The sequence below is a fragment of the Camelus ferus genome, chromosome 7 (genome assembly GCF_009834535.1).
Source record: "Camelus ferus isolate YT-003-E chromosome 7, BCGSAC_Cfer_1.0, whole genome shotgun sequence".
Lineage (NCBI taxonomy): Eukaryota > Metazoa > Chordata > Mammalia > Artiodactyla > Camelidae > Camelus > Camelus ferus.
In genome coordinates, this window is record NC_045702.1 from 67,607,594 (window position 1) to 67,635,336 (window position 27,743).

General features: G+C 33.0%; 1 long non-coding RNA gene across 1 annotated transcript; it reads left to right on the forward strand.

Annotated features, from left to right (window-relative positions):
• The first annotated feature begins 14,320 nt into the window (after positions 1–14,320).
• LOC116665110 lies at positions 14,321–20,230 on the forward strand. Its single transcript, XR_004321682.1, has 3 exons — positions 14,321–14,332; positions 15,566–15,571; positions 19,963–20,230. It is a non-coding gene; the product is annotated as an uncharacterized LOC116665110 (long non-coding RNA).
• The last annotated feature ends 7,513 nt before the right edge of the window (positions 20,231–27,743 follow it).

Here is a 27,743-nt window from a genome sequence, read left to right on the forward strand (position 1 = left end):
ACTCAAGCAGAAGCCAATAAACCTACCCCCTGTGTTCTTCTTCTGGCTAAGAAAATAAATAAAAATCACTATTGCATGATATGGTTAATGGCAGAGATCGGTGCTACTCTTAAAAACTGAAAGGATCCAGGTGCAGATGTAACCTACTTCATGTTTCCATTTATTTTACCAATACGACCCCTGGAAGACTAGATGGAGAGTGGTAAATGGCAGTGAACTATCACAAATTTAACAAAGTTATCACCACAATAGCAGCTGCTGTGCTGACAGTAGTGAATTTGCTAGAGAGGTTTAACGCACTTTCTGGTATTTGATACACCATCATGTATTTGGTGAACGCATTTTCTTCAAAAGCCCATTGGGAAGGAGGGTCAGAGCAGTTTTCTTTTCCAGAAGATGGCAAACAATGTATATTCACCTTAGAGAAAAATTTATTCTGCTATTTCTTATAGACAAGACGAAGGTCCAGCAGAAAATCATATTGGTCTACTATACTGATGACATTATACAAATTCAACCTGAACAACAAGTAGTAGTAAGTAACCCTACAAATCTTCAATTAAAGTTGTTATGATTTTTTTGGTTAGTGTACTTTTCATCCAAATTACATTTTAATGGGTACTGTTGTATGGTAACACGTATTTGGAGCAACAATATTTTATTACTTCATTAAGCTCACTGGACTCTCTTATTAATACTAATAATGTTTCTGTTTATTCTTTAATTTTATTTTCGTTTTAGATAATCACTGCAACAGTAAATAATGCCAGTTTGATTCTTGCTTTCAATTTGGTATAGATTTATTTTTCTTATTTTACTCCATAGACCAGAATTGGTAGCACTGCGCTGAATGAAAGGAGTGAGAGTTAGAATCCATTTCTCAACCTTGATTTCAGAAAAAAAGCTTTTAACATTTATTCATTATAAATGATACTGCAGTCTTAATCTCAATATCCTTTATTAGATTCTGATAATTCTCCTCTTGTCCACATTGTTTGCTTGGTGTACTATTTCTCAACATAACTGTAAAAGTTTCAAATTGACCTTGTAGTTCTATCAGTTTTTGGATTTATATACTTCAAAACCATATTAGTAATTCCATTTATATGTTATTATTGGAACTGATATATTTGAATTCATTTGTTCCATTTAATGTGATACATTTATTTGTTTCAACTTTTGTCTTTTACTCCTTACATTTCTTTTTAGCTTTTCAATTAAAAAATAAAATGTTTTCACATGTATTCTGCTTTATTAGTACTTTTTGAAATATTTGAGTTGGTATTCTTTAAAAAGTCTAGCATATACACTTAAAGTTTAAAATCCAGCATATCCTTGGTACCAATTTACCTACAAACTAAGCCTTTCTACTTATCAGGTAATATTCACCAACATTTTAGTGTCAACCAGTATTTCTAACTTCACAGATTAAATAATATTTTTGTTGGTTTATATGGTCTTACATGTTTAGATTTACCCACTGTTATATTTATAATTATTTGTCAGCACATCTTTTTGCTTCTCAGACCTTCTCCTAGGATTCTTATTCTTCCTAAGGTAACTTTATTGAGATAGTATTGATGGTAAACTACTTTTATTTATCTAAAAAAATCTTAACTTTACTCTCACATTTGAATGGTAGTTGGATATTCAATTTTAAAACACATATTTTTTCTATAATCATTTTGGTTTCTATTGTTGGTTTTCTGAATTCTGCTGTCATTTCTGTGCAAGTTCTTAATAAATCATGTGTTCTTGGTGAAATTTTAAATACTCTGTCTTTGGTACATTGCTGTTTCATTACATACATTTTAAGTGTCAATTTATTTTTATTTGTCATGACTGAGATCCACAGTATTTCCCGAATCTGAAAAAGTATGCATTTTTAACTTTGGAAAATATCTCAAACATGATATTTTGTAATATATCCAACTTCTGTTCTGACATTCTTTCTTAATTATCTTCCAGGATCTGTTAAATTACATTAGTCATTGTTACTCTCTATTCCATGATTTTACTCTCTCACATTTTTTTCTCTTGTGATCTCTCTTTACCAGGTTCTGATATATCTTCTTGACATATATAACTTTATATTTGTATCTATCTACCTATTGTCTCAAACATTTTGATCTCAAAAACTCTTTTAACACTTAAAAATTATTTTAGAATTCCTGTCTTACAAAAAACACACTGATGTGTTGTTTCTCCTTTATTCACACACTCAAAATACTTCTGACATCAGATGTGTGGGTTTCACTCCCCAGCACACCTCAAGCAATTCTCTGTGACACCAGCTAGGTGTTTTACAATTCAATTTAATTCTAATACCAACTGGAGTTAGTGCAGACCCTCAACGTTAAGGACTCAGTTCCATAAAGCTGCCCCCACCACACACTTCAGATGCCAATTTTAAGTAGTAGGTCCCTAGGTTGCCCACAAATTTCATCTGACTTGGCTACAAATTGAAGGTTCCCATGTCCTCCTCCTTGGATTTGATCATTTACCAGAACAACTCATAGAACTTGGGGAAATGTTTACATGTTTATTATATAACAAAGGGTGTAATAAAGAATATAGATTATCAGTCAGATGAAGAGATACACTGAACAAAGTCTGGAAGTGTCCACAGCACAGAAGCTTCTGTTCCTGTAGAGTTGGAGTACACCATCCTCCCTGCAGGTGGGTATGTTTGCCAATTTGCAGTGTCTTAGAACCTCATACCTTGGGGATCTTCATGGAGGTTTCATCACATAAGCATGATCAACCATCAACTCAATCTCTAGCCACTATCTCCTTCCTGGGATGGGGGGTGGGACTGAAAGTCCAAACTTCTAATTATGAATTGGTCTTTCTGTTGACTAGCCCCCATCCAAGGAGTCCACCAAGAGCTGTGTCACTGGAACAAAAAACATTCCTATTATCCAGAAAAATTCCAAGGGATTTAGGAGCTGGGTATCAGACACTCCTATCACTCAGGAATTGAAAAGGTCTTAGGAACTTGTGTTTGAAACTGGGGTCTAAATGTTAGAACAATAGATTCTCTGAGCATCGCTGTTTACAAGGGTTTTAGGATCCCTGTATCAGGAACCAGAGGCAGAGTCTAATATGTATATTTCTTATCATTTCACAATCCTCAAAAAAGCTTTTGTTTATCCATATAAATATCTATCAATATTGGCTTATTAGAAAATGAAAAAATACTTAAATGTTAAGATATTTGTGAATTAATTGATTTGAAAGTAATTAATTTTAAAATAATAATAAAAAATTTATCTGCTAACATAAGTGAAAATAGTATTAAAATAACTGTATTTTATTAAATCATTATGTCTCATTACAATAACTACATCTCCAAAACAAGAAGAAATTCAGCGGGAAGAGTGGTATTTTTGCAAATCTGTTTAATATTTTAGAATATTAATAGAAGATAGTTGTTTTCTTTTACAATCAAATTTTTGTAATATGTTGTTTTCATTGAAGTATATGAAAAAAAACCTAGGCTCACAAAAATATGTAACTGAAAAGAGGTGGATAATTTTAATAACCTTTTTAGATAATTAGGCATTTTGATTTTCCTGCTACATTAAAATTTGACAAGTGTCAGGTAGTATCTTAAAGAATGGTAACAATGTGAAGTATGAAACCATATCACTGAATTTTTCATACTGTTACATTAAAATCCACCAGTTTATCCTTGCACTTTAAGTACATACTTTACCTAAGCATGATTCTATAACATGATGAGTTGGTCATTTGAAAAATATTGGTTCATTGAGTTTTGCAGATCTTCCAAATGTTGGTATATTTCATAATACAAATCAAACAATAACATTTGTTGTTATCACCACAGATCTCATCAGATAACTCTTTTAGAATTGGGCAGCTGTCAAGTTTACGGTAGTGGAGACAATTTGCCCAAAATTCTAACTTTTGCTCCAGGACTCCAATTTTATTACTGGCAACAAACTGTCAGCTGTTTTCCTTGATATAGCAGGTTTACTTTGTTTATTTTCAAAAAGATAACTGCCAAGTACCAAAGTAGGAATGGCCATAGTTTATCTGTCTTTTATTAGTTCAAGTACAAAAATTACATTTCATACATAAGCAGCTGATTCAACTAACAACTCAAGTCATCATGGAGGTTACTTTCCTTGAAACAGGTACCCTATCTCCATATGCAGCACAAATGCTCCACACAGACTTCCCACAGGATTAAAGAAGATACTTCTGAAATGTGTACCCAAGGGTAGAGATTATAAATACAACCAACCATGGATTAAAAATACTTGAAAATATTTTTCCCAGAAAGTTCCAAAAAGCAGAACTTGAATTGGCCAGGCACCAGCAACTGTAAACTAGCATTTACACTGAATTTGCAATTATTTAGATAGTATTTATATTGTATTAGGTATTATAAGTTACCTAGAAATGATTTAAAGTATACCAGGTGATGTGCATAGAATATATGCAAATACTACATCCTTTACATAAGGAACTTCAACATCTATGGATTTTGGTACCTACAGGAGGCCCTGAAACCAATCCCTCACAGATACTGAGGGACAATGGTAATTCGTAATTTTTACTACTTCTTTAAGACATTTTATAATATAAACTGGCCTTTTTAGTTTATTTTTCATTTTTTAAATTTCAAATGCATAGTGATTAAAAAATACAATTACCAGTTTGGTTTGTCACCACTGCCCAGATCATTGAAAGATGTCAGTAGTTTTACCCCATCTTTACTTTTGCAAATGTCAATATAGTGGACAAAGCTATTAACTTTCTACTGTTATTAAGAAAATTGTTTTGACTTAATAGATCACTTGAAAGGGCTTAAAAATTCCCCAGGTATCTACAGAAGACTTTTCAAGAATGGCATTAGATGAGTACTTGAAAGCTATTTTCCAGTTTACAATAGTGCACTATCTGGTTTAACTCATCCAAATGAGTATTTACATGTTTTTTTAAAAATTACTTTTTGTTATTTTTCAAATTTTTTGTTTATTTTTATGGTCTCCTATTTCTTATTTGCTTCCAATAACATCTTCCTTATTGCATGTTTCATAATTTTAATATCCGAATTATTTATGGGTCTTCATCTGTAGGTCTGATTCTGCTAGTATTTTCTCATTGTGCCTTTTCCCTTTGTGTGTGTGCTTTTTCCATGCTATTAAGAGTTCTTGTTCATTATGATTCCATATGTGAGAATACTTTAAGGCCTGTGTCCAAGGTACTCTCCTTCAGAGACAATTTGCATTAGCTTTTGCTGGGTACCTGGTAATCATTATAAACCTAGGCCAACCTTAATGCTTTAATATAAATTTCCTCCCTGAAGGCATATTTGGGATAAGTGGATTATGCTGATATCGTGAGGTCAAGCCACAAACCTTCAAGAGCTTCACCACATGGTTACAAAGAGAGACAATATTTTGTTCTCTCTACTCAGATTCATATTTGAGAAAGACAACTGTGTATTCTGTCTCCCCTCGTAAGAGCAGGTTTTTCTGTGGTGCAGCCTTTCATGGAAAGTATAGGCTTTTGAAGTCCAAGCTTTCTGTGAGGGTCTCTCTCCAGACTCTTTATAATATTTTTTTCTGGATTTTCATTCCTGTCTCTAGACAGCTCTAAGCTAAAACTCAAGGTCAAGCTCTGAGTTGCTCTCCCAGCAGGGTTTGCTCACCTCACTGAATTCAGGCTTGGTCTGAGTGCTTCCTTTCTTACCAGCAAAGTAACTGAAGTAACATTTTCCTAATTTTATCTAGTCTTTCTGAGGTGTTTATATTGGAGGCTTCCTCAGGAGACTCCAGCATATTCTCCACTCACTCTTCAATTCACTCCACTTTGGATTCCACATCTAGGAATCCACTGCTCTTGTCATTGTTCGAATTAGATATTGTTTTGTATGGCTCCATTTTATTCAGCTTCTTGGCCAGAATCTACACCATTGTTGCTCCCTCCTTATTAATCCATCTCTATCTTTTTTGTTGCTCGTTTACTTCCTCTTAGAATTGCCAGTGTTTTCAGACTCTTTATTAGCTCTCTTCCTCTGCCTCACTGTCTGAACTATGATGTCTTCTCAAGGCAATTTTTTCTTCTTTAAATATATATATATATATTTATAGGGCATATAGATTTTATATCCTAGATTTTTTCTTTACTCATCAGACCTCTTTGTTTCAATTCATATATCCAGTTATCTATCTGATGCAGATATTTACATGTTTTTCTGACAACTTAAATTTTACCTTGGCCCCAGAATTGATCTTCTCTATTAGAAGCTTAAAAAAGGTTTATTACATAATCTCATACATGCAATATTATATGTGTAGTTTTAACATACAAATGAAATAAACACCTAATAACCTACTACGTAATAAAATCACTAGAACATTACCAATAACATCTAATCTCTGCTTTGGTACTTCTCTCTATTCTTAAATCCCCAATAGCTATTTTGAATTTTTAAAAATTAATCATTCTCTTGCTTGCCTATAGTTTTAAGATATATATCCCTAAGCCATACATACTTCGGGGAATTTATGAAAATAGTATCATAATTTCTGTATGTGTATAGGTTAATTTTTTCACTTAAAATTTTATTTATATGATTTATTAATGTTGTTGGTATAATATCAATTCTTTTTTTATTTATGCATAATATTGCTGTGTGAATATACCACAATTTATTTTATACTCTCTTGCCAATGGAGGTTATTTCCAAAATTTTTGCTATTAAAAGGAGTGCTGTAAGATGTCCCAGGCTCATACTTGGTAACATTTCGTGCTTGATGGTTTGATGAACTACCTGAGAATTTGCCAGGTCCCTTTCCAGAAGCTAATCTTATGCAAGAATTTCTATGGAATATATCCCTAAAAGTAGAGAGAAGTTGTAGGGAATATAAATCTTCAACTTTATAATACTAAATTATACTGAAATGGCTTATTTTAATTTTCAATCCAATCAACAATTTATATATATTTATATATCTGCTTGTTTGACATTCTTGGTATAATCAAACACCTCTATTTTTGTCAAAGTAGGTTGTGTAAGAATACATTTCATTAAAGTCTTCATTTTTATTTCTCTTATTACTGATGTATATGAACAGTTCAACTGATTAAATGTGATTCCACTGTTAAGAAATGCCTTTTATATTTTTCTGTTATTTATTTGATGCTGTTTGTTTTTTTAAATTGATTCTAATGAATATTTTATACATTCTAGATACTGATTATTTGACATAATATGTTTTTGCGAATAGCTTCTAGTTTGTCTGTTCACTTATATTTTCTAGGTATTTGTTGCTCATCTAAGATAAAAAAAATTGCATTTGGTCATAGTGATAAATGTGCTAATGATTTTTGTAAATTATTTTGTATTGATTTTAATTGTTTCCTTAAACTCATGCCATCTAACACAACACTTACACTGTTTAACGTAACATCCCCAGATCACGTTAGATCTCTTGAAGTAGTCAATTAACTATGTGTTGATTGACTGGAATGGGTGATTCCTAATATCTATACAGACTTATAAGTAAAAATTAACAATTATTGGCTTAGTCAGTCATTAAGTAAAATTGTTTTTGTGTATGGGTTACCAAACTAGATGCTTCAGAAAAATAAAACAGATATGCAAGATGTGGCTTTCTACCCTCTAGGCATTTTCATGGACACAAATTCCTTTCTTTTCACAATTGGACCATAAGCCCTCTATTTAGTCTATTTTGAGCAGTAAGATTATTCTAAGTATTATTTTTTAATACCTACAGATATTTTTAAAGCATTTGAACATTTGTTTCACTATGTAGTATTTATCATATAAAATAACTTTAATGTAGCTTATATCACCAAGAGATTATCTGAAACACCTGTATTTAACTTTACTGAGCATTAGGAAAATTTGCCACATGTTCTGATTCCATGAACCACATACACTGAACATTTTAATAAACATTAGTGGTATAAAAACAAAAAAAATTACCATTATTTATAATAATTATGATGTGGAAAGTGTATCAGCACAGTTAAATAGAAAACTAATTTTGTTTTTTTAAACATAGGAAGTGCCCTCTTTTACGTGAGTTTTTAAAAAACTCAATTCAATTATTATGTGAATAAGCAGGGAGAGCTGGGAATAATGCCAAACACTATAAAGTAGAAAGTTAAAGAACATAAAGCAGATGGAGGGTTTTCCTTTATACAACTTTTAATATTGCCTGAGTGAGATAGACCAGGGCTCAATACATGTTGCTTGAAGCAGCAAAAGTGGCATATCTGGTATTCTACCCATCAGAATTATCCACTCACCAGGCTCATTCATAGCTCATTACAAGACATAATGGTAACTACCAAAGTGAATGATACAAGGGTATTTTAAGAATATTCTAAAAAGCTAGATGCTGTAAGTCGATTTCTTTCATTATTATCTAAGCATGAGGCTTACTGGTAATTTTATTAATCACAAGGCTGAATTTAGGCAGATAAACATTCCATAATTTTGCAACACAATATACCATACCTTAATTTAAGTCAATATTTATATTTATATTTTGGTATCTTTTCATCCAGATTTCCAACAACCATATTTGGAGTTTGAATAAAAGTGTCATATATTAAAAGTAAGACTAAAATATTTAATTGAATATAGTTTTAAATAATTTGATTTAAAAGAATTGTGTAAATGAAGAAAGAAAAAGGGTAAAAAGTATGTTTTAAATAGCAGGTTATTTTCAGTAAATCTAGCATTTGTCAGATACCAAAAAAATTAAGTTCTTCATAATTTTTAAGGAGTGAAGATAAAAATAGCCATTTGGGCAAAAACAGTGTCAGGCTAAGGGTGTTAATGAAGTGATTTTATTTATATATATATTATGTATATATATAATTATGTTAAAATTATGTATGAAATGGAATTGATATATAAAATATATCAAATATGTGTAACATGCATAAAAAGACATGTCTGCATATATACAGTTTCATATATATATGTATGTGTTTATGTGTTTCTTCCTTTTCATTAAAAAAATTCTCCTATTTCTTTGTTTCCAACTGGATTCTTTGTCCACCCTGCCCCTACCACATACACAAGCTTTCTGTCCCTCCTTTTCTTGCCCTCTTTCCTTCTCTTTGTCTCTGCAAAAAAGGGATGAAGGAATAATTTTGAAATGATGAAGTACAAAGATTATAATTCTTTCAATAGTAAGTTCTGTCAGGTTATAGTCAGCAGTATTCTTGCCCAAATTAGCTCTTCCAGGGTGGTTAGTGATAAACCAGCTACCGAACAAGTCTCCCCTGGGTCTTTAAAACTAACAAACAGGAGACTTAGTGCTCAAATCCAGGCCTTCTAGATCAAAACTGCTTGATTTTTATCACTGGATTTTGATTAACATAAAGTGGACAAGATAGATTTTTGAGATGTTGTAGAGTGCAACTGGCATTTTTTTTTGGAAATTGGTTGAATGTGGAAGAGAAAGGAATTGGAGATGGTAAAGAAAATGCCTGAAATATAAAAAGAAATTGGAGTAGTCAAAGACAATTCTAATACATGAGTCTGTCAGTGAAGCGTTGGTCAGGAAACAGAGGCCACCTTAGATATTTTAACAGAAGGAATTTAACATAGGCAGTTGATTACACTGGTGGTAGAGGCTGAGAGAATTAAAGGTAAGACTCAGTAGACAATTGCAGGAAGCAGCTACTACTCTAGAGCTGAAGGAACAAAGGAAAGAAATTGCTGTTATGGGAACCTACAAACTCAGAGGAGGGCTCTATGGATTTAGAGCTCGGAGCCCTGAAGAATGAATGCTGGTTGCAGTAGGGGTACAATAAAGCTGGTTCTGTGTATGCAAAGAGAAGCTGGATGTTGGCACCAAATGCTGCTAGGATGATGCTGACAGATAGCAAACAAATGTCAAGAAATCACATTCTCCCTTACTTCTGCTTGCCAGTCTCTCTGTATTGCTATTTATGTGTACTAAAAAGAAGCCCATTAATAAAGGAGAAATATAATTTCCAAATACTTCACAGATTCTGGTTTTTTTAAGAGAAACTGTTCTGATACAGAAAAGGTAGATAACTGGTATAATTATATAGAGACCACAGACACAATGAATCACTTAGAGCCTTGGTGCTGATGGGGTAGATAATAAATTCAAGACTGAATCAATTCAATTCAAAGCATTTGTGAGATACATAAGAAGAACCCAGGTAGTTGATATTTATTTATATCTGTGGCATAGGGGAAATATCTTTAGCAACATAGATATCATTCATGCATCCATCATTCATTCATTCATTTATTCTTTCATTCAATATACCACTGACATATAGGTAATAGTAGAACTATGGGCTGATTCTGTTTATCCAGATGGATAAGGAATGTTGAGAAAAGAAGAGCTAAGAATATAAATTCTAGGACCTCCATTTGTAAAAGATAATCTAAAGAGGCTCAGGATATTTACTGCCTATCAGATATTTGACCCTGGCTACTTGGCCCATTTGTATCTCAATTTCCTATTGTGTAAAATGAGGATAAGAATATTTGCCTCATAGGATTGTTGTGAGGATTAAAAGAATCAGTGGCAGATGTTTACAATAATGCCAAGCACATGATAAGTGTCCAGTCAGTCCTAGCTTGTAATGTGGTTACAGGAACACTGAAATAAAAAGAGCTAGCAAAGTTATTTCTACTATTGCTAAAAAAATAACTGGAAATTAAGACGTGTGTATTGAAGCTCTACAACATCAGTTTGTTTTACTCCTTTTTGCTCCTGTATACAGCTGCTCAGGCTATGTACTATACAACCCATATATGCCATTCACGTAAGGGTATCATGCAATGAGACAGCCAAGGTAATTCTCCACTTGAGTAAAGTACAAAGCTTGTTTTCAGCTTAAGTGCATGCTGTTATTCAAGATGAGCTGATACCAGTACCTTTCTGATTGGTAAGTGAGAGGATCAATGAAAGGATAAATGTAAGAGAAGAATGAAGTCATATACATGCTTTAAACTTAATTTAGAGTTTCACTAAAATGGTAAAGTGAGACATTTGAGTGTGAACTCAACTTCTTAAAATGCACTGAGGTATTTTTTAGCTATATACATATAGGAACATTTATGAAGAAAACGCATGTGGAAAAACATAATATAATGCAAGGTGGGAGTACTGGGCTGAGAGCGAGTTTCAAAAAGCTGGATGAGAATTTAGATATTTCATAATTCAGTCTATTTTACACTCTACATTTTTACAAAAGAAACAGCTTGGCACACTTTTATAGCAAAATTCTCCTCTCTTACCTTATTGTTAGAAATGACAACTACAGTTGTATTATTCAATACTGTGCCTTCAGAGTTTCTCTACAGAGACATATGTAAAAAATAATCTAAAAAATGACTGTCTTGATTCAGATGTCTCACACACAAGACAACTTTGAAGGCTTTTACTTATCAGCTTGCCCGTTTATGCAGTACAATCCATTCAGAAATAACTTTTTCAGCATTCTTATGTCAGACTAAATATGAATTTCTTTTATTCCAATTATTTGGCAGTGAAGCATATTTAAACTGCTAGTGAGTGTACTTCAACTTGCCTAGAAATGTATGGGAAATATGATGTCTAGGAGAAGATAGCTTATGTTTGAAAATATAAGCTACAACTAACGATTCCATCTTTATCCAAATGAAATATAAAAATTGGGCCGAATTTGGAGATATGTGAGTAAAAATTATGACTAGTCACTATTTGTCTCAAAAGGGAGAATTTTATAAACACCTGAGAGAATGAGTAAGGAATCAAAATGATAGAATACATAGTCCTTAAAAAGAAGAGAGGCAGGTCAAAATGCAATTCCCCCCAACTTTTTTTTAAGTTTCTAGGGGTGGGGCAAGGGGTGGGCCTAGTGAATTTAACTTTCCTAGAGGCCTCATAGCTGAAGAGATTCTTTTAACAAATGCTTTAATGCTTAAGGCTGTTCAATCGTGATGTAAAAGTCGTGTCATGCAGAGCCTAGAGATAAGGTTAATTTGCCATCTTCTGTAAGGGGCAAATGGTTACCTCTGTTTTACTTCATTTACTAAATGATATATATATGTATATACATATTATAGCCAATATCAAGAAGTAAATATGCAGTACTATCTGCCATTCTTATTGTCTTTATTCAACAGAAATAAAACTTAACTTTTCCATATTTTACCAGCAATTATGATATTTTGTTTTTTAACTGAAAATACACATTTCTGTGTGTTTGTTTTAGAAATAAACATAGAAATACATGTTTTTATTTAGCAATACTTATCACATTATCCCTGTCATAATTTTATATATAGATTAAATTATCAATAAATAAATTTTTTGAGAAAAAAATAAATGAATGTTAATTGGGGAATGTCTGTATACTTTTGAAGAATAGTCTGAAAGAATATAATTATAATTTAAAATATTAGCTACTTTTTTCCTACTTTCCCACTTTAGATGTCCAGTAATTTATGGTCTAGCTTTTAATAAAGCCAAATATGCACAATAATAAATGTAGATCAAATTTGATCTGAATAGGAGGTTTGAAATGATTTTTCCTCAAAGGTAATATGAACATGGCACAAAATGTATGTTCTCGTTCTATAATTCTTGATCTACAATCATTATTATCAATATACAAAATAGTTTTTATTGCAGTTGAGAGAAACCTGTGCTTTGTTTTTCCCTATATTTTCATAGATAAGAGAGCTTTATAATATTAAGTCAACACAAGCTCCAATGTCCTTTGAGAAGAGTCTATAAATGCAGGAAAGAAAGTTAAATGAAATTACTCATAATTGATACTGGAAAGAAAAAAAAAAAACCATAGGTTGGCTTTGATTCAGTTTGACTCACATGATTATTAACACATTTGAAGGTATAAGTGAAAGGTGGTAAAATTCGTATCACCAGAATGTCAACTTGATTGGTATAATCGCTATCTATGTATAAACAGAGAGTTTCTGAGAGCTACAGGGCTTGGCTTCGTGGTCTAAGAATCCAACTGAGAGTGCCTAGACTGCCAGGAGCCATAGGTTTAAGTCCTGTCAACCAACCCTTTCCTCTTTCCAAGGCAGATAAACCAGGTTCTGAAAAGCCAGCTTATTGTGTGGGGAGGAGTGGCGATCTCTCAATGACACCTTCAAACCACAGACTGACTATACTTTGGGGATCTTACGATGATTTTGTCTTGCACCCCCTTGTCTTTCCACAATTCTCAAACTCGGACCAAAATACCAGGTGGGCCACATCCAGCATATTTCAATAAGATACTTGGAATTTCAAATGATCTCTTTTACTAATACTGATTTTTTTTTTAAGGAATTAAAGATAGGAGAAATACTTCTGTATAAACTCCAGAAAGATGACTTCCGGTAATTAGATATTTATAAACTACTTAGATCATCCAGTTAAAAGTTGAAAAGAAAAAATAAAGAAGGCAAATGGGATTCAAGGAAACACAAAAACTATGGAACTCAGGGGAGCTTTTAATCATCCAGCTAATGCAACCAGGCACATGCACCTCATTAAGGGAAGTCTTCAGTTATGCAGATGACAACATAATGGTCCAGAAGTCATCAGAAGAATTTAACCAGTGGACAAAAACGCCTTGATTTACTTTTTTTTGAAAATCTGAAGGTAAGAACATGAATGTAACAAAGTTTGTCTTTTTCACAAGACAAGCAAGAATACCCATAGAGTAGAAAGGCACACAGTCTATGCTATCACAAGGTAAGTGAAGTGATTCACCCACTTTATTTAAAAAGTAATTTAGGTTATGAGGATAATTAATAAAGGACAAAGAGAACAAGATCAGACGAACAATACACTTCTCATGTAACTTGATGAAAAGAAAAACATTCCTTGAGGAATCCAACCAATAAAAATGGTAAAGTAGATAAATAAATATTTCTTTTTTTGGTCAGAAAAGACTATTAAATCTGAATCAAAACATTGTTTCTACGTAATTTTTATTATGTTAGTCAAAAGAATCAGCTGTATTAAAATTTATCAAATGAAAGAGTTGTTAACTAAGTACTAAATGATTTAGAAGCTTCTAAATTGTGTTAAGTGCTGAGTTTACTGAAAGCACGAGAAGGACAATAATCAAAACAGAAGTTATTCCACCTGCCTTGAAATGACTTACATTCCAGTTAACCATCACTGCAATGAACAAAAGCCACTGAAAATATTACTTCTTTGTGCACAATATGTCATATTTACTTCATAGTCATAAATGATTTTTTTCACAGCGCTCTCAAACTGAGGTCATCACAGAGTTCTTTGGCTAAGTACAGTACTTTCAGAAAGTAAAAATTTTTGTCTCTAAACCCCTCTCAGCCATATATACACAAGACCAGGACACAAAAACAAGGACACTTTTCAGGAGAATATCTGCGAGGAAGGAGCAAATAAATCATTTCTTAAAGCCACATATACCCACCCAATGCCAAATATTTGAGAAAGACTGTATTTATTTCAGAAATCAAGAACTTTTTGTGACAGACAACTATTCCTTTATTCTCAAAGAAAAAGGTTCAAAACACATAGTAACAACAGCTGCTTTCTCTGAATGTGGAAAAGTAGCCAGGAATTCAGTCTATAATTACTTGTAATGGACATCAATTTGCCTGTCTAGATTTTTCAGTTTGCAGTATCTCAGGAATTTGCAGGTGTCATGATTTCACAACATTCAGCCATTGGAAGCAACAGTAACTGTCAGGACTACTGACTTCTTACACAGCAAAGTTCAAATAGTTCACTGGTATATCACTAGACAGATGACTTGTATTCACAAAAGCCTCAGATCCCAAGACAATGTAGAATGTCACAGCAATTGCAAAGGAAAATTCACTAAACAACAGATACCAACAGAAGTGCTCAAAAGAATTCTGGTTTATAATAAAGATGTTGAGAAGTAACCTGTTCTATCTTTCCTGCCCTAAAAAAAATAATCTACTTAAGGAAGCTGTTTGGTATTTAGTCTTTTACACGATTTACTGCCCCCAGTAACTTGTGTTACTTGTAAGAACCTTAAAGGTTCTCTTTAGTAAGTTTTATACAATCGAGACTATATTTATGAACTAAAAGTTAAAATACATAGGTTTGACATAGGGACAACTATTCTAATATGATATGGCTCAGAAAATTCGGAAAGTATGGTGACTGGGCTCACGCATTTTAAGTTCCTCATAGTTCCTAGCACTATCTCTTTCACAGGAGATGTTAGTTAAAAAGTCTTATTGAATGAATGATTGAATTAATTAAAGTAGCAGTTACAGCTCTAATTAATTTAATTATAATTAACTTAATACTAATTAAAACTTTCTTCCAGGTTCAGACTTTCCGGGTTTCTGAATGTTTAATTAGTGGTTGGTTAGAATGCGATAGCCTATTCAGCATCTTTGTGACACCCTATCCAACTGAATTAAACTAGAAAGAGGAAGCTATGCCTCTCTTTTACCTGAAGTTTCAAAGGTGTATAATCATGGGTCAAAAATATTTAAATTGTGCCAATCTTATGAAAATCTCATTATAAAGAGCAAAAAGTTTCTATTTTAATAAAAAAGATAATATTTGTATATTATCCTATAAATAAATGTAGCTTGCTTAAATTCTATAATGTGGTTAGCAAAAAGTGCTACAGACTTCCAAGTTTTGGTAAAATGAACTACAGCTATAGCTATCTTATTTCTAAGTAGTGATGTAAAATTGGGAAAAATAATTTCTAGATAGAATTTCTTCTTAAAATTAACCATGACTTGTCTAACAGTTTCTGCTTTAACTTTTTTTTATTGATAATCATATTGCATACGAGATACAGAATAGATTTTAAATTTCACTAAAGTTTGCTAAATCACACAATGCCCAAACCACTCATTAACTGAGTCACTTTTGTCATTCAGTTTCAGTAGTGAAAAATAATTGCGTGGATAAGTTAACTAGTCAAAGCAGCCGGAACATTCCAAGAGCTGTAGAATAACATTGTACAAATTTAATTGCATTTATAGAGTCACCAAAATTATAAGGAGATATTTTAGTGTGTTTTACTACAATAGTTCTTTTCTTTTAACATAGGAAGAGTTCATGTTCTGCTTTGGTTTTCATTAAATGGACCATTTATTTTTGAAAGCATTTGCTTTACCATGTATTTTAGGTTTTGATTCTCAAAATAATGTACTGGCATAAAACTTGTAAACTCCTGCCCATTAGTTGCTAATATTCCATGTTGGAAAATAAAATTAGCAAGTTAAAAAAAGAAGTTGTTTAACCATCTGTATTTACATGTATATGTATGTAAATGGGGAGAAAAACAACTACTCTTTGTACTAGGGCTTCAGTTTTCATTTAATGGAAAGAGTTGGCAGTTTTTAATTGCCATTACTTAACATCTAACTAATAAATGACTTCTTTTTCAGTATAATGATGAGGTAGTTGAGCTGCTTCTTCTGGAAGATAAATATGCTCTAACTTCAAGTCCACTTGTAGAAATATAAACGTCAGAAAAATGCAGCTTTTGTTTCAATAATTTAGCAGTGTCTCCCTAGTTTTACTCTAGAATACTTACTTGTCCTCTAAATCACTGTCTTGATTATCTCCTCATTTTACTGGCTATTAAGCCATTATTTTTCAGCTTCAAATCCCCCGTTTTGTACTTTGCTTTTTGAAATAGAGCCTTGGAATTCTGAGCACCACATTTCTCAATTACCAGCTGGCTCCCTGCTAGGTTTTACTAGGGGGACATGGGAAATCTGGAAGAGAGAAGGGACTTACTCCTCCTGTTTGTTTCCAATTCCTTCCTGTCAGCGCTGCTCCAGCAATAGTTCTTTACCCTGGCAGTCGAAGCTGGTATCAGTGTTCAACTTGTCTCCCATACTCCTAGAAGTAGCTTCATTGTACCTTTTCAGAAATACTAGCAGCAGCTACTTGGCACTCATTCTTTCGAGGACTAAGTCTCAGATACACAGGGGCCCTCATCTGACCTCGTGAGATACCAGTCCTAGCTGGCCAGTGCCCTCTCCTCCAAGGTCTGGGTCCCATCACTGAGGGTAGGATCCTGCCTTCAAATTCTAGGCCACTGTCCAATCCCAACCTCTGGCCATTGTTCCCCTAGCCTCAGCAGCCCTGCTTCCCACAGCTACTACCTCTCTGATAATTCAGTGTCGTCCAACTGCTTTTTCAGTTCTCTGATACTTGCAAACAATTTCTTACCTTAAAATGTTTCTCTATTAAAATAACCGGTATTTATTTTCCTGGCCAAACCCTGAGTGAACCATCACTAACCATGGCCCATCAATGAGTTACTCTTCTTAAGTGTTTTTAAAGTCAGTTATCCAAGTTGAAGTCTATATTCAGCTTTTATTTCATTTTGGCTACATATATCAAATTTAGAATCAAGTAATTATAGAAATGTTGACCTGGAATAGACTTTAAAAGCCCATTGTTAATATAGAAAAGCACCTGAAGTCATAGTGTTCTTTGGGGATTTTCATACCTAACAAAAGACCATAAAATACTGATATATTCAATTCTCTCATATGAACTGGAAACATTTTTAGCAGCAGAAATATGACATTATTACAATCGCAAAATAAATTATATCTTAAAGTACAGAAAAGATAAGGTGGTGATGTGGCATAATTTACCATTTCTAATTACATCGATTAATGTTACTGAAGTGTTGATTCAGATATGTTATAGTTTGCTGATGTCTAACAAGTGAGTTAGAGCAAAGGTCTGAATACTATTATTGAGGAAAAAATCTTAAAATTAAGAAAATCATATGCATTTTTCAGTTCAGGGCTGGAATAACTCGACCTAATCCTAGACTTGAAGAGTGTTTCAGAGATTTAGCCAAATGCCCTCATTTGATGAATGATCTTTATTTCAAATGATATATAATCACTAAATTATAAAGTCAGAATCTTCTAATAAAACAAGGCTACTTTGTATTGTGCTGTAAATATTTACTATTAGGATAGAATGTGATTGTATTATTTATTTTTTCTGATTTTAGATTATTTATAAAAGTTACTCAGCTATATAGGGCTAAGTCTGGGTAAAATCGGACAGCATGCAGAAAATATAGCTCTCAATTTATAAGTGATTTGAAAAAAGTAAATTGTACCTGAATTTAAAAAAAAAAATGGCTTGCTTGCAAAAGATTCTTTTCTGAACAGTGTCTCATTTTCTCAATAAAGAAATGAGAATTCTTTTATAACAATTCATAAAACTGCAACAACATAAATGCCACTAGAAATACATCTAATTTTTAAGAAAAATCTTAAAGAGTTTTCCTCTGATTTGATTTATGAACAAAATTCAAATTTGCAATCATTTTTATAAGGGATAAATTTAGTTTCACATACATCATCTCATTTGATCCACTGTACCAATCAAGGAAGAACAAACAGGCAGGTATCTTTCTTCTCATTGCATGTGAGGATTAGAGAGGCTACTTAAGGTCACTTATCAATGTAAATGCGCAGGACCTGATGGGGACTTCCCAAGACAGACCCCTCCTCCCATGTCCACTGTTGCCTCTTGTTTGTAGAAAAGTTGTAGTCTCCCAGGCCTCCTCTAGCCACAAGAGCCAGGTTCAAGAGTAATGACCGAAAGGATGTGCATACGTACTAACAAAATTAGCGATTGGGCCAAGAGAACTGGTAACAATTTAAACAGTAAATCAGCCATATGGCAGTCACAGAATCATTAGTTTCTCCCTGAAGTACCAGACAACAGTATCTGATGCACACTTGAATTGTTTTACAGATGATAAAATCCTCACCAAATGGAAGAAGTTAACTACTTGATGACCATGAGCACATAGCCCCCAGACCTACTGGAACCTGAGGACTGATAATGTTAGCCCCTGTGACATCTCCCCATTGCTTCACCACTAGCTAATCAGAAAATAGTGCACAAGTTGATCATGCACCATTGAACTCCTCTCCCTCATCCTGCTTTTAAAAATGCTTCCCTGAAACCCATCTAGGAGTTCAAGTCTTTTGAGCATAAGCCACCTGTCCTCCTTGCATGGCCCTTCTAATAAACCTTTCTCCACTTCGAACTCCAAATTTCCGTTTATTTGGCCTCACTATGAATCAGGCACAGGAACTTGGGTTTGACAACATCAACAGAGTCATGACTCTAGTCCAGACTCATAGTCTCAGAGTTAATTTCTCCCTTTTCTTTATTCCTGTGGCTTTGTCCTCAAAGGTACCTCTAATATAGCAAAGATCTAAATGCTATAGACTTTGAGTTCTTTAAGGCAAAAGTGGTATTTTTTTCTCCGTGTCTCTTGTTCCTAGAAAATAGTATTGAAAAGGAGAAAAATGTAAACAATGTTACTATGACATATGAATTAAAATACCTTCTGATGCTATACTCCTTTAAAATAAGTCTTGCCTGTTACAATTTTGTTCATGAAGCATGACAAGCTGTTATCTGCATGTGTCATCATGAACCAGTGTAGTTTTAAGAAAAATTTCTATTTTTTTTCTGTTGGTTGCAATAGAAGCAATACTGAGCACAGGAAGAAAAAAAGAAGAAGAACCTGTCAATCATAAAGCTTCTATCTCTCTTCAAATTTGACAGTTGATACTCTCAGGCTTTATTCACATTCTCTACAAGCAAATATGCAAGACTAATGATTGCCCTCAAGATGTATGACTTTCAAAAGATTAACCATAGAATATTTAGTTTAAGATTCTTATCTATAGCTACAGAATGAAAATTTACTTAGTTAAAGAAACAGCAGCCTTCAGTTATCAGAAGGAAGAGAAACACGATAATCAATAAAAGCTATTTGCTTACAAGACAACTGTGACTAATCGCATAACAGTGACTGGTAGTCAGTGGCAGGAGGGGATTTCTTTTTTCTCTCTCCTAATTTGCCAACAGTTGGATCCCTGCTTCTCTAAGGAGAAGGAATTTGGAGATGTAGTTCTTTCTGACTTGGGAGCTGATGAACAGGGAAATCAGGACCTGCCATGGCCAACCAGAAGCCCCTGGATGTCCCCTCTCATTGATGGTCTCCATCTTCCTTAAGCCAATTTCTCTCTACGTCTCTGTGTACACCAAGTACATATCTTAAGTGTTAAATACCAACATTATTTGTTACTGAAAGTATATTTTTAGCAATGCTTTATTATCCAGTGCATCAAAGTATATTTCTATGAACTCCATGTTAATTTTATTGATCATAATTAATTTGTTTTATTATCATTAAAAGATAGCTTCTTCTTGGATAGACATTGGTGTATTATTATTAATAGCATTCAGTTATTTTTTTATAAATAATTTATACACTTATACATGCTAACCCACTTAGGAGTTTTAAAAACCACACTGGATAATTTAGTAAAGTTGATACTAAATACAAGTATGTTGTCTAGATACTAGTATAGCAAGCCATCGTGCTTAAAAGAGAGAAATTAGCCAGATTCAGGAGACTAAAGTAATATCTGAATTTTACATTATGAATAACCTCAGTGGAGATTTAAGTACCAGAAAGTTTATGAACATGACGTAAGTATCTCCTGTAGACAGAAATTACATTTTATTTTAAGTTACATCACACCACTTTCATCCACCACACATATAGTGACTCACATACAGCAAACTCTCCACCGATATTAATAATGTAGTTCAAACAGTGGATAAAAATGGATATAAGGTATGTTGGCATATTCTATTCTGGAGGAAAGAACTAACCTTAACCTAAAAGAAGGCAAAGGAAGAGTGAGTATTTTCAGTTAAGATAAGCGTGCATATGCATGCATCTGTATACGTGAAAGATTAAGAGGGCAGAGAGGTTAAACATTTGAAAGCCTTTGATAAAATAATGCTCACTTCAACAAAATTAAAAGTTTCTGCTCACCATGCAGAAAATATGAAGGTCTGCTGAAGAAATTATGAATTATGGATTTTTAAATTTCCTTTTTGGATCTCTAACAGGCAAAGCAATAGTGTGCAAGGAAAACTGGTTCAATCCTCATTCCACAGATCTGTGATCAGTTCCTGGTCATCTCTGACTGCTTTCCAAACCGAATGGAAATGCTTCAGTGCTTGACAAAACTTTTGTGGTACATATTTGCCATGTGGGATGATACCCTATCATACAAGTTGGACATTTTAGGTGATATACATGTTAAATTAAATCAAGATGTTTGTTTTCAGCAAGCACAAGTGCCCCTTGACAGGTTTCCAGATTCAGGTGCTTATAAAAAGAAACCTAAGAGGCAACATTAATTTTAATTCCTACTGAGCTGCGTTCAGCAACAACTGCAAATTATGGAAATACTTCAGACTTTATAGGATTACAAAATGGAAAGTGATCAGGGTTCTGGGCATGGGTCCTATAGAAGTATTTTCCAAACAGTTCTGCTTTGGAAAATAGAATCCATGTGCTCCTATTTACCTGAACACGTTCCAAACAAAATCTAAATGTTTATATAAGAAAATTCAAAATACAGTGATTTAATGTCTAGCTAATACAAAGAACATCTGTAGGATCACTGTCTCATGATGTTCAATTTACATGAAATCATCAAAAATAAAAGAGTGGAGTGAAATATTTTCACCACTTCATCATGGACCAATATATGAGAAAAATTTAATTGTTGGTAAAACATCTTGTCTAGGACATGTCCCTACTCAGAATCAAAGTTTAAATCTGAAAATGGGGGATGGGGGGAGACAAAAAGTCTTTTTTGTTGTTGTTTTACTTATTTAATTGAAAAGAGAGTTGTAAGGAAACTTGTAAATTCAAAAGTAGAAGGAAACAGTTCTTAAATCTTGGCCCTGCACTAAATCAATGTAGTCTTGGTGCTAAATGGTGAATAAGATAAAGTCCTTTTCTTTACAGGATTTACATGCTAGTAGGGAGGGAGAAAAAACATACATGCAACAAATAAGTAAATAAATGAAAGAGGAAGAAAGCAGACAATGGAGATAGAGCATTAGCAGATGACTGGGTTGGGAACTACTTTGGAAAGGGACACCAAAAAAACCCCTTTAACCATACATTTCTGCTGAGAGGTAAGAGATGAGAAGCCACCAGGCCTGATGTTGAGCAATCTGAGGAAACTGACCAGTGCAGTAAATGAAGGTGGAAACTGCAAATCACTATTTCACTGCTAACCTAACTCAATGGGGGTGGGGTCATCATTTACTATGATAATGGCGTTGGTGTACTGTGGAAGTTCCTTATTCTTCAGAGGTAAGAAATGAAGTGTTCAGGTAAACTTTAAAAATGTTAACAATTGATGATTTTAGGCGAAAGGTACATCATGAGGGTTGATTTCACTGTTTTACCACTTTTCTCAGCAATCGGACATTTTTCTAAATAAAAAGTAGGGAAAAGGAACTGATTTTTTAAATAGCAGGAATTAAATCCATCTACCTTCTCATTGTCAATGATTATATAATACAAACGGATGCTTTAGAGTAGGTTTTCTTTTATGAAATACTCCACGACGGACTTCTATTTTAAAACAAAAACAATACAGACTGTGGCATGTCCAACAACGTAACACATTTCACCATGTCTAGATAACAGTGAAGCAAATGCTTAAAATAGAGAAGATAGCCAGAATTAAGAGCCTGCATAATATCTGAAATCAACTCTTTTCTTACCCTATGCTTCAATCCTTCTTTGGCTACCTTGTCTCTGTGTCTGACATATTTCACAATTGCACTCACATCTCTGCTATTTTGTCTTTCCAACTTTTCCGGTCACAATTCTGGCTTCTGCATTGCATTACTTGCTTCTCCATTCCTTATCTTGCATTTCATGCTTTCTTTTCTCCCAATTTGATTTTTTTATCCCCTTATTATTATTCTCAACATAGCATACGTGAGCCTTAAAGATTTGGTGGTCCTTTGCCAATTTCATTTCTTGCAAAAACTTTCATCTTATTCTCTACTCTAGGGATCCTGAACCACTAGAAAGTTTCTCCAAATGTCAAGATGTTTCACACCTGCGTGGTTTTTTCAAAACTACTACTTTTATTTCAAATGCCCTACTCTACAAATCTGTACACTCTCTTTACTTATTACTCAAAATTAACTTCAAAGGTGAAGACTTTTCCAACAAACTCCTATCCCACTCTAGAATCAACTACCTATATCATAGTTCCAAAAATAGTCAATACCTCTTTGTTGGTAACACTTATTATTTACATGGATCTTTCTCTTCTGGAATGAATTTTTTTTAAGTAGGGTTCTTGCCTAATTCATCACAAATGCATAGAACCAATCACCCTGTGTGTCACAGAGAGCCATTGAGTAAATGTTTGTTGAAATGATGAATGGATTCAATAAGGAAGACTACAATTGCATAGTCATCTTCAATATTATTGTGTTAAAATAGATTTATGCTTACTCTTCAAGATACTTTAAATGTATGATATTTATTTTAAAACACTTATTTAACACATACTGTGCACAAGTCCAGGGTTAGTTGCTAAGTGTAAAGAAATAGAAAAAAAGTCCCTATCATCAAAGAGGTCAGTGTTGAGAAGCAAAGGCAAGATAAAAATTTATTGGAATTTTTATATGATATGTAAGTGATGCTACAAAGTCAAAGAGGGCAGCATCTACCTTGGGCTAGGTTTAAGAGAGGAATATAAATGATGGCTTCTTTGAGAAAATTATAAATGCTCTGAGTCTTAGAATGTGTAAGAATAACCTAAATGGAACAATATTAGGAACCTGATTTCATCAAGAAATGACCTGATAAGATCATTATTACAGGAAGATCTCTGATAGCCAAGCAGAAGATGGATAAGAGAAAAAGACAGTATCAATGTATTGACAAAGAACCGCAAAAGAAGTTTTGAGGGTTTAAACTAATACAGTGGCAGTAATGATAAAGAATGAGAATTTACTGGTGAGGAATTTAAAAAACAGAATGAGAATAATTTGGTGCATGGGTGTTAAAATGTAAGAAACAAAAATTAAGCAGATTCTTTTGTTTCTATAATGTGCAGTAAAGTGCCTACTCATTCCACTCAATAGCAAAAGGTAGGTTAGTTAGCAAGTGTGGAGAAGGAGACACTTGGTTTGATTTTGAACATGTTGAATCACTAACGCCTGTGAGCATTAAAAGGCTGTCTCCAAATCTCAGGAAATGATTTATATTTGACATACACATTTATGGACCCTCAGTGTAAGAGTGGTTGTTAACTCTGTGGTTGTGGATGACTTCATCAAGGGAGAGTACTAAAGTGATCAGAGAAGTGTCCCTGGAAAACTTCAGCAGATAAGGAAGAAATGTAAGAAAGTGATATTAAGACAGAGTGGCCATAGAGACAGAACGCATTCATCGAGTAGCCTAACCTCTAATTCAGGGGGAAGGGGATTTAAAGGAGTTATAGACCACAGTTTAAAATGTCCCAGGGAACCACTAACCATAAAGCAAGCTTGCCAAAACACTGGTTAGATAACAGTTCTATTCATTTAAAAGTTACCTTCAATTACATATCCTCATCTCAGCAAGTAGTTCGTTAAGTAAATTCATTTTGTTCTTTGAGTTTTTGTTAATGAAGCAATACATTTTTATCTGAATTTAGTCTTTAAATTCTCTAACATTTAGAGTGATATTTGGGAAGATATTCACCAAATGATTAATGGTGGAGTTTTCTGGTCTACTTGTTTGCCTTTGTTTTCTGATTTGCAGTGTTGATTTTTAAGTTTTATGCATTCCTTGAATTTACCTTTTACATAAACACATATTACAAAGAGAAATCAGAAAGTTAAGAAAACAAATGTTTTATAAAAATATTTAAAAAGGAAATACGGCTTTTTAAGGAGTTCTTTTATAATATAAACAGATATTCAATATAAAATATGGTATTTTGTAACTGTTTTATTTATAGACAGTGTTGGGTAGTCCAGTTTTCCAAGCTAGGTCATCTGTATTCTAGAGAGTATGCTGTTCTTTTTATTTTTGAGATACAATTAACCAGCAATTAAATGCACAGATCCTAATTGTTCAATTCAATGAGTTTTGATAAATGCATGCATCTGTGAAACCAATGCTTCAATCAATATATTGAAGATCACCAAGCCTCTAGAAAGTACTTTCATGTCATTGCCACTATCACTATGATCATAGATGAGCTGTTTTCCTGTATCTGGATTTAGAGGAATGAAACCACTCTTTGCCCTTTTTGTATTTGGCTTCGTTTGCTTACATAATGCTTTGAGATCCTTCTCCATTGTTCTACTGTTCAGCAGTTCATTTTTTTTTTAACTACAGAATATAGTAGATGGTATAGCTATATCAAAATTTGGTATTCTTTCTTTTGTTGATGGGAATTTGACTTGTTTCCAATTTTTGGCTATTCTGAATAAAGCTACTACGAACTTTCTTTTACAAGTTTTTGTATGGATACGTTTTCATCCCCTTTTGGGTGAACACCAAAAGTTTGAATTACTGGGTAATATAGTATATGTATATTCAATTTTATAAGAAATTTGCAGGCAGTTCTCCAGAGTACTTGAGAAGTTTACATTCCCAACAGCAAGGCATGAGTGTTACTTGAATTTTCACCAAAGTTGATGTTGTCAGTCATTTCTGTTTGTCATTCTACTGGGTTTGACGTGGATTTACACTGTGATTTTAATATGCATTGCCCTAATGACTAATAATACTTAACATCTTCTCATGTGCTTCGTGCTCATTTATATCCTCTGTTTGCATAGCATCTCTTCAAGTCTTTTGACTATTTTGGAGATCATTAAACTTTTTGTTATTAATTTGTGGGAGTTTATGTACTTTGAATACAAGTTCTTTGCCTTATAGATCTAATTAAATATTTTCCCCCAGTGTGTCCTTTGTTTACTCATTTCCTAAATGGCACCTTTTGATGATCACAACATGTTTAATTTTAATAAATTTCACTGTATCACTTTTTTTTTTTTTTTACAGTTTGTGATTTGGGTCCTCAACCTTAACCTAAACTTAGCCTAAAATTACGAAGATATTTCCTTGTGTTTCTCTAGTTCAGTGGTTCTGGGTTTTATGTCTGGATCAATAATCCATTTCAATTTAACTTTAGGAGATGAGCTACAGTAGTCACTTTCCTTACATGAATATCCAGTTGTCCAGAAGCATGTCCGAAAAACAGTCTTTTCTCAACTGAATTTTCTCAACATCTTTTATGAAAAACAGTTGACCCAATATACGTAGCTTTATTTCTGAACTCTATTCTGTTACACTATGGTATTTGCTTATCTATATGCCAGTATCATACTATCTTGGTAATTATATCTTTCTTGTAAGCCTAAACTCAGGTAATATAATTCATAATTACAATATTTATAAAAATATATATAAAAAGAATTCATATCTCTTTTTCATGACTGTGGTCATTCTAGATTATTTTTACCTCCAAATGAATTTTAGAACCATCTTCTCTACTACCTTAAAAGAATCTACTGAAGTTTTTATAGGGATTATAGTTGAATCTATGTTATCAGTTGGAGAGAATGGACATATCAATAACACAAAGCTTTCCAGTCCATGAATAAGGTTTAATTTTACTTTTATTTTTGTATTTATTTTATCTTTACAATGTTTTATAGTCAGTATAGAGATCTTACTCATCTTTCATTAGTCATTCTTATTCATCAAATATTTCTTCATGCTACTATTAAAGTAGATTTTAAAATCAATTTCCAATTGTTTAATGTTTGAATATATAGAGAAATAATTATTCCTTATGTTGCCTTTGTAATTTTTCTAAATTCATTTATTATTTATGGTACAGTAACTTGTAAATTCATTTAGATTTTATATGTATAAATCATGACATTTCTCTTCCCCACCTCCACAAAAAAGTTTTATTTCTTTTAATTCTTAATTTCTAATTCTTGCCTAACTGCAAATAGAAAAAATGCCCTTGCATTGTTTTATTTCCTATGGGAAAAATATTTAACATTTCAGCATTACGTAAGATTCTATTGAAAGACTTTTTTCATATATATCTATCAGAACTCAGAAGTTCCCTTCTATTTTAAGTTTCCTTTAACAAATTTTATAATGAGATGCTCTTTCTTTAACTACTGAGATTATAAATGGTCTTTCTCTTTAAATTTATTAATGAGGATTACTGTTTTGATTTTCACTGAATTGTGGGAATAATCTCACTTAGTTAAGATATATTACTCAATTTATATGTTATCTAATCCAATTTGTAATAATTTATTAAGAATTTTTACATTTACATTTATGAGGCATACTGGCCTATTATTTTCTTGTCTTTCAACATCTTTATAAAGTTCTGGTGTGAGGGCCATGTTGCCTTCATAACATTAGTTGGGAAATAAGTACACTTATTTTTGAAATCAATAACCAAGGTAATGATGGTTAATCAAATAATAAACTCTTTGTGAAAAGTATCTTTATGAAAGCTTCTAGAATTATAATTCACAACATTTCAGAACTCCTCCAATGAACTGGCACAAACCTATTTCAGAATCCATGGTTGAAATTAAATGCTTCCACATTAACAAATCTGCAGCTGCATGGGCTGCATCTTCACATGAGCCTCTTTGAATATTTGGGTGGCCAGTACCCTCATGGTGAAAGTCTTATTAAGCAAAATAGAATATTCTGAATTTTAAACTCACTTGGAACTGCAGATATGTCAGTGCTTTAGGGAGGCATACATTTGTGAAGCACATGCTCAAAAATCAGTAAACATAGACCAT